This window comes from Nanorana parkeri, unplaced genomic scaffold (genome assembly GCF_000935625.1).
Source record: "Nanorana parkeri isolate BGI_ZX_2015 unplaced genomic scaffold, ASM93562v1 scaffold3720, whole genome shotgun sequence".
In the NCBI taxonomy this organism is placed as follows: domain Eukaryota; kingdom Metazoa; phylum Chordata; class Amphibia; order Anura; family Dicroglossidae; genus Nanorana; species Nanorana parkeri.
In genome coordinates this window covers 24,634-32,209 of record NW_017309988.1, presented here as the reverse complement: position 1 = coordinate 32,209, position 7,576 = coordinate 24,634, and the positions used below count along the sequence as shown (strand labels likewise).

The 7,576-nt window shown below is 51.4% G+C and overlaps 1 long non-coding RNA gene across 1 annotated transcript; it reads right to left on the bottom strand.

The window, feature by feature from the left end:
* Positions 1 to 2,681: 2,681 nt before the first annotated feature.
* On the bottom strand, positions 2,682 to 3,353 carry LOC108803429. Its single transcript, XR_001942282.1, has 3 exons — positions 3,264 to 3,353; positions 3,069 to 3,146; positions 2,682 to 2,834 (listed from the first exon to the last, which is right to left on the bottom strand). It is a non-coding gene; the product is annotated as an uncharacterized LOC108803429 (long non-coding RNA).
* Positions 3,354 to 7,576: the final 4,223 nt, after the last annotated feature.

Genomic DNA, 7,576 nt, shown 5'->3' with positions numbered 1-7,576 from the left:
CCTCATAATGGGCACAGCGGGTGTACAGACCCGGGAACTCAGCACAGGGATGGTGGGGGCTCCTCATAATGGGCACAGCGGGTGTACAGACCCAGGAACTCAGCACAGGGATGGTGGGGGCCCCTCATAATGGGCACAGCGGGTGTACAGACCCAGGAACTCAGCACAGGGATGGTGGGGGCCCCTCATACGCCAACAAAGCCAATACCTGCCTCTCTGTGTGTGATGGGGTGCGGAGGGGTGTGGCCGGTCCCTATTGTTGTTGTGATTGGTTGGCTCGGGTCCTGTTCACACTTGTCTGTATTCTTAGAGTGTTAATCGCGCTCATCCCCATGTGACTCATCCTCATCCCTCCTCCGAGCCTTCGTACGTCTCGGGTGTAACATTCGGCTACGTGGTATTTGTGTGTATCTAAGCGCGGATGGAATGAAGCCTCCGTCCTGTGTACCTAACACTACCCAATCCATGGAAATCCCCATAGAATCACCAGCACCCTGCCTCAGTACTTCTCTCAAGGGCCCATCAGCCCTAATACAAGGTGTGGGAGGAGTTATGCAAATATCAATATGCCTTGATTGGCAGATGTCAGTTCGGAGGGGTGGGCGTTCCTAGGCAGGGTGTATTTGCAAGCAGACCGCCCACATGTGATACTGAGCCTCCATGATTGGTAGAACTGAAATCCATTGAAGGGGCGGGGCCAGGGATGGGGAGGGAAAGGGCTAGATGATAATGGATGTCCTCAAGCCAGGAAATGAGGCGGGCTCTATCTCTCTTGCCGGGAAGCTCACAGTGTGCAGTGAGATCAGAGTAAGACATTTCAGTCCAGGAGAGGAGTAGGTACCACTGAGGATTGAAGGGGGGGGGACATACGGCAACATGTCTCAGAAATGCTCATACACCCGGGGCCAAAGTATGTGGAACCCCCCTGAATGATGGGGTTCAGGTGTCTCCAGTGAAGGGTCCGGACTTCATAGACCATTGAGCTCCTCCAGCCTTGTGGTCACAGTTTGGTGAAGAGCCAGCTCCATACAGACACGGTGTGACCAGCTTGGTGGAGGAACTCGAGTGTCTGACCTCAACCCTACTGAGCACCAACTATGACCCGGGTCTACTTGGCCAACATCAGCACCTGACCTCACCAATGTTCTCTTGACTGAGCGAGTTCCCGCCAGAGACCCCAAAATCTCTTCCCAGAAGAATCGAGTCTGTTATGGCCCCAAAGGGGGCAACTCCATAATAATGGCCTTCACTGAGCCCTGACCTCAACCCTACTGACCACCACTGGGGTGAGCTGGAATGCCGATTGTGAGCCAGATCTTCATCCAACATCAGTACCTGATGGCCATGGTTTGGAATGGACCTCCAACAACTCCATGTGAATGGCCATGGGTTGAAATGGGACCTCCAGCAACTCCATGTGAATGGCCATGGAGTAGGGTCAACTCCACCTTAATGGCCATGGTTTGAAATGGACCTCCAACAACTCCATGTGAATGGCCATGGTTTGAAATGGACCTCCAACAACTCCACATTAATGGCCATGGTTTGGAATGGACCTCCAACAACTCCATATTAATGGCCATGGTTTGGAATGGACCTCCAACAACTCCATGTGAATGGCCATGGAGTTGGGTCAACTCCATGTGAATGGCCATGGTTTGAAATGGGACCTCCAGCAACTCCATGTGAATGGCCATGGAGTAGGGTCAACTCCACCTTAATGGCCATGGTTTGAAATGGACCTCCAACAACTCCATGTGAATGGCCATGATTTGGAATGGGACCTCCAACAACTCCATGTGAATGGCCATGGTTTGGAATGGGACCTCCAACAACTCCATAGCAATGGCCATGGTTTGGAATGGGACCTCCAACAACTCCATAGCAATGGCCATGGTTTGGAATGGGATGTTCGTAAGAGGTGTGAAGGTCAGGTGCCCGGAGACCTTTGGCCGTATTGTGTGGGTGTGATCGAGCCCGTACGTTGTCCTTTACGTTCCGGTGAGGGCGCGGGGTCAGCGCGTGGAGAAATCACGGAGGACGGCTTGATGAATAGAAGTTCTGAGATTGATATTGGCTGGCAATCAATTCTTGGCTCTAATAAAGAGGCCGCGGGGTGTTCAGAGGAGGCCGGAAGAGATTTGCAATCTGTATTTGCATTCCGTAGAGTTGGAGAGATAATCATTAACAGGTCATTCAGGAGCCGGAACGTCAAATCCCCTAAACCCTCCACCCCCGCCTCCCCCCTGCTGTGAGCTGCACTCTGCAGATCGTGTCACTGTGCAGGAAGTTGTTGTCACCCTCGGGATGCGTGGGATCAGTCATGATTCCTGTCATAGAGGATTTCCACTCCGTGGGACCTCTGCTGTGTGACTCACATTCATGTTCCTGGTATATTCCTGTTCCGGCATGTTCTCCCCCCGACTGGGGGATGGTACAAAGCCCCAGCTGGGTGAGGAACACAGACATAGCCGCCCCTTGTCTTCTCCATCAATGGCCCAATTGTCTTATAGATCCTGAAACTGCAGAAGATCCATAATCGTGGATCAATGACGCCTCCTACCCCCCTTCCAGAGAAGATCCATCCCTGATCCTCTCCTGTAATCACCTGGATCCTGGACCTCTTCTATAATGTGTTCCTGATCCCCTGGATCCCAGACCTCTTCTATAATGTGTTCCTGATCCCCTGGATCTCAGACCTCTTCTATAATGTGTTCCTGATCCCCTGGATCTCAGACCTCTTCTATAATGTGTTTCTGATCCCCTGGATCTCATTCCTCTTCTATAATGTGTTCCTCATCCCCTGGATCTCATACCTCTTCTATAATGTGTTCCTGATCCCCTGGATCCTGGACCTCTTCTATAATGTGTTCCTGATCCCCTGGATCCCGGATCTCTTCTATAATGTGTTCCTGATCCCCTGGATCCCGGACCTCTTCCATAATGTGTTCCTGATGCCCTGGATCCCAGACCTCTTTTATAATGTGTTCCTCATCCCCTGGATCTCGGACCTCTTCTATAATGTGTTCCTGATCCCCTGGATCTCAGACCTCTTTTATAATGTGTACCTGATCCCCTGGATCTCATACCTCTTCTATAATGTGTTCCTCATCCCCTGGATCTCATACCTCTTCTATAATGTGTTCCTGATCCCCTGGATCCTGGATCTCTTCTATAATGTGTTCCTGATCCCCTGGATCCCGGACCTCTTCTATAATGTGTTCCTGATCCCCTGGATCTCAGACCTCTTTTATAATGTGTACCTGATCCCCTGGATCTCATACCTCTTCTATAATGTGTTCCTCATCCCCTGGATCTCATACCTCTTCTATAATGTGTTCCTGATCTCCTGGATCCCAGACCTCTTCTATAATGTGTTCCCCATCCTCCAGATCCCGGACCATTTCTATAATGTGTTCCTGATCCCCTGGATCTCATACCTCTTTTATAATGTGTTCCTGATCCCCTGGATCCCAGACCTCTTCTATAATGTGTTCCTGATCCCCTGGATGTCATACCTCTTCTTTAATGTGTTCCTGATCCCCTGGATCTCAGACCTCTTCTATAATGTGTTCCTGATCCCTGGATCTCATACCTCTTCTATAATGTGTTCCTGATCCCCTGGATCTCAGACCTCTTCTATAATGTGTTCCTGATCCCCTGGATCTCAGACCTCTTCTATAATGTGTTCTTGATCCCCTGGATCCCAGACCTCTTCTGTAATGTGTTCCTGATCTCCTGGATCCCAGACCTCTTCTATAATGTGTTCCTGATCCCCTGGATCCCAGACCTCTTCTATAATGTGTTTCTGATCCCCTGGATCACCGACCTCTTCTATAATGTGTTCCCCATCCTCCAGATCCCGGACCACAAACCAAAGACAGTATTCAGGAGAAGAGCCTCGTACCAACTGTGAAGCATGGCGGTGGGAATGTTATGGTTTGGGGTTGCTTTGCTGCCTCAGTACCTGGGTGGGTGAGTTGCAGTTATCTATTCTGCATCATAAGATGAGAATATGTCGCCATCTGTGCCAAAGTTGAAGTTGACGGGAAATTGGATCTTTCTTTCTTCCAGTCCGCAGGCATGAGATTTATTCTCTTAGGAATGGTTCCTGGTCGCTGTTTCATAACGGAAGAATATTCTTTGAACAGATCCCACGCCCCATCCCAGCTCTCTGAGGACTGCCTTTATACCCCCTGTGACGACATGGTGATCAGTTTATGAGTTAAATGTGTATTGGTGTTGGGTTATGTGTGAGTGCGTTATGCTGTGTGACCTGGTTATGGAAAGACTATCAGCACCATCCCTCGTTATCTCCCATTGTTCTCTGAGGGAGCTCAGAACAATGACATTCTGGCCAGGCTCCTACTATGGCTGTCTGGAGTTCGTTAGCAGGTGGACACCTGTGGTGTTGAGCAGACCGATGGTCTGGGAGGGGGAGGGGGGATGTGATGGGATTATATTCTGATTTCATCACTTGCTGTATATAAGTTTGTGCAGTTGCTCAATAAATCAGAGTTTGTTTCACCTACACTGAGCCTTGGCTAGTGATTGGGGAAACTGGGAGCTAAGGATCTTCAGGTTCCAATATCTCCTCAGCAAGGAAGAAGACAGCGGCGGGCCCCATCTGAACTCTCCAAAGGCTTGCTATGTAACCCCCATCTACGTGAACACGCCCCAAGTCCTATCCCAGCTCTTTGAGGACTGGCTTTATACCCCCCTCCACATGTAAGGTCCCATCCCAGCTCTCTGAGGGCCGGTTATATACCTCTATCTACATGAACAGGTCCCAGGCCCCCTCCAAACTTCCCCCTTCTAAACCCCATTTACATGAACAGGCTCTGAGCCCCACCACAGCTCTCCAAGGGCTGGCTATATAACCCCCAGGTACATGGATAGGCCCCAAGCTGCATCCCAGCTCTCCGAGGGCTGGCTATATACCCCCAGGTACATGGATAGGCCCCAAGCTGCATCCCAGCTCTCCGAGGGCTGGCTATATACCCCCAGGTACATGGATAGGCCCCAAGCTGCATCCCAGCTCTCCGAGGGCTGGCTATATACCCCCATCTACATGAACATGCTCCAAGTCCCATCCCAGCTCTCTGAGGACTGGCCTTATAAACCCCATCTACATGAACAGGCCCCATTTGCACTCTCCAAGGGCCGGCTATATATCCCCATCTACATAAACAGGTCCCACACCCTTTCCAAGCTCTCTGAGGGCTGGTCTTATGAACTCCATCTACATGTAAAGGCCCCAGGACCCATCCTAGCTCTCTGGGGGCCGGCTATATACCCCTATCTACATAAACAGGTCCCACACCCCTTCCAAGCTCTTTTAGGACTGGCCTTATGAACCCGATCTACATGAACAGGCCCCGGGCCCCATTTGAACTCTTCAAGGGCTGGCTATGTAACCACCATGTACATGGATAGGCCACGAGCTGCATTCCAGCTCTTCGAGGGCTGGCTATATACCCCCATCTACATGAACGGATCCCAGACCCCCTCTGAGCTGTCAGAGACCTGGCTTTATAAACCCCATCTACATGTAAAGACCCCTGGGACCCATCCTAGCTCTCTAAGGCCCGGCTATATAACCCCTATCTATATGAACAGGCCTTGGGCCCCATTCCAGCTCCCTAAGGGCCCGGCTATATAACCCCTATCTATATGAACAGGCCTTGGGCCCCATTCCAGCTCCCTAGGGGCCCGGCTATGTAACCCCCATGTACAGGAAGCCGTCTGATTTATTTCTTGCGTTGTTGGACTTGTCAGGCGCACACATGGCATCTCACCCGGGATGCAGTGCACACTGGGAAACGCGTTCCTCTTCCAAACAGCTGCGCGCAGATGGCGGTTCTCTGATTTTCTTTGTTTTGTAGAATTCTTAAAGTGAACTCGTCTGAAATCGGGGAAATGTAAAGGGAACAAGTGTCGTGGAATCCACCAGCAGGAACCACGTCCTGTGAACACTGACCTGCAGATCCCGGGACGTACTCAGCTGAAGGTATATGGGAGTGTGGTGGACTCTCTGACCTTTCATTACTCCAGTGGTGGGATGTCTCTGCCGTAGTCCTGGTTCTGTTCCCGCCCACCTTTGGGTTTTCCCGCCCACGATAAGAAGGTTCTCACAGAATCCCATCCCTCGTATTAGTTCTCCATAATGTTCAGGTCCAGCACACAGGGTGGACCTTTCACAGCGGCTGAAGCAGCACGGGAACTCTCCAGCCCAGGACTAGTATGTGGCCTGTCAGTGAAGATCTTCTTCCATCGCAGCCTTCGCACGCAGGTGTCTTACTGTGTGACAGAGCCCAGGACTGACCTCCAGTCTGATATCGGACAACGCTGGGGACGTGGAGGTGGCAGGTTTGGGGTGTTTGGATGCACACAGTCATGGCTGCCTAGAAGTTATCTTTCAGCATTCCAGCAATTTGTCCCAGAAATGTGACGGTTCCACACAAAGATGACCAGATGGAGGCTCAGTGAAGGATCTCTGTGTGTATGAGCTGCTTGTAAACATTCCTCTACCCCGGGGCCGTCTGATGTGGAGCTGCGAGGCTCAGCCGGCTCTCTGAGGTCATGTGTGCCTGATGAGAGATGCTTCAGAAGGTATTTTTTACTGGAAGAGAGATCCAGGAGAAGACAGTCAGTCAGAGATTCCTTCATACAGATCTCCAGGAGGAGACATTACTCAGAGATTCCTCCAGACAGCCTCTGACCTGTGTGATAGATCTCCAGGAGAAGACATCGGTCAGGCTGGTGCCCAGAGATTCCTCCAGACAGCCTCTGACCTGTGTGATAGATCTCCAGGAGAAGACATCACTGAGGCTGGTGCCCAGAGATTCCTCCATACAACCTCTGACCTGTGTGATAAATCTCCAGGAGAAGACATCACTGAGGCTGGTGCCCAGAGATTCCTCCATACAACCTCTGACCTGTGTGATATATCTCCAGGAGGAGACATCAGTGAGGCTGGTGCCCAGAGATTCCTTCATACAACCTCTGACCTGTGTGATATATCTCCAGGAGACATCAGTGAGGCTGGTGCCCAGAGATTCCTTCATACAACCTCTCATCTGATCTGTGTGATGGGTGAGGACTTCCCATAGACTGGTCAGGGTGAGGAATCCCCTGAGCTCTGTAGTTGGCTCCATAAACCTGCCATACGTATATATGGACAATGATGGCCCACTGAGGGCTCCAAGATGTGCTGAGGAGACATCCTCCTCCAAATTGGCCATTGTCGCCGATGGTGCCGGACACTGATGGCCCAGTGACTGTGCTGACCCCAGTGCCCTATCACTGCCACCAGAGGAAGCACACTGTCACTGCAAGCAGAGTCCCGCTCTTGTGTCCACTGCCAGGCACGAGGAGGAGTGCAGGAATCTCAACTGGAAGTCCTTTTCTGTGAGCTCCAGGTGCCTCTTCTAGATGCTCATGCTGAGAACGAAACCTTTTACTAAGGGTCCCACCCACCGCCATACTCCACCCACCGCCATACTCCACCCACCTCCATACTCCACCCACCTCCATACTCCACCCACCTCCATACTCCACCCACCGCCATACTCCT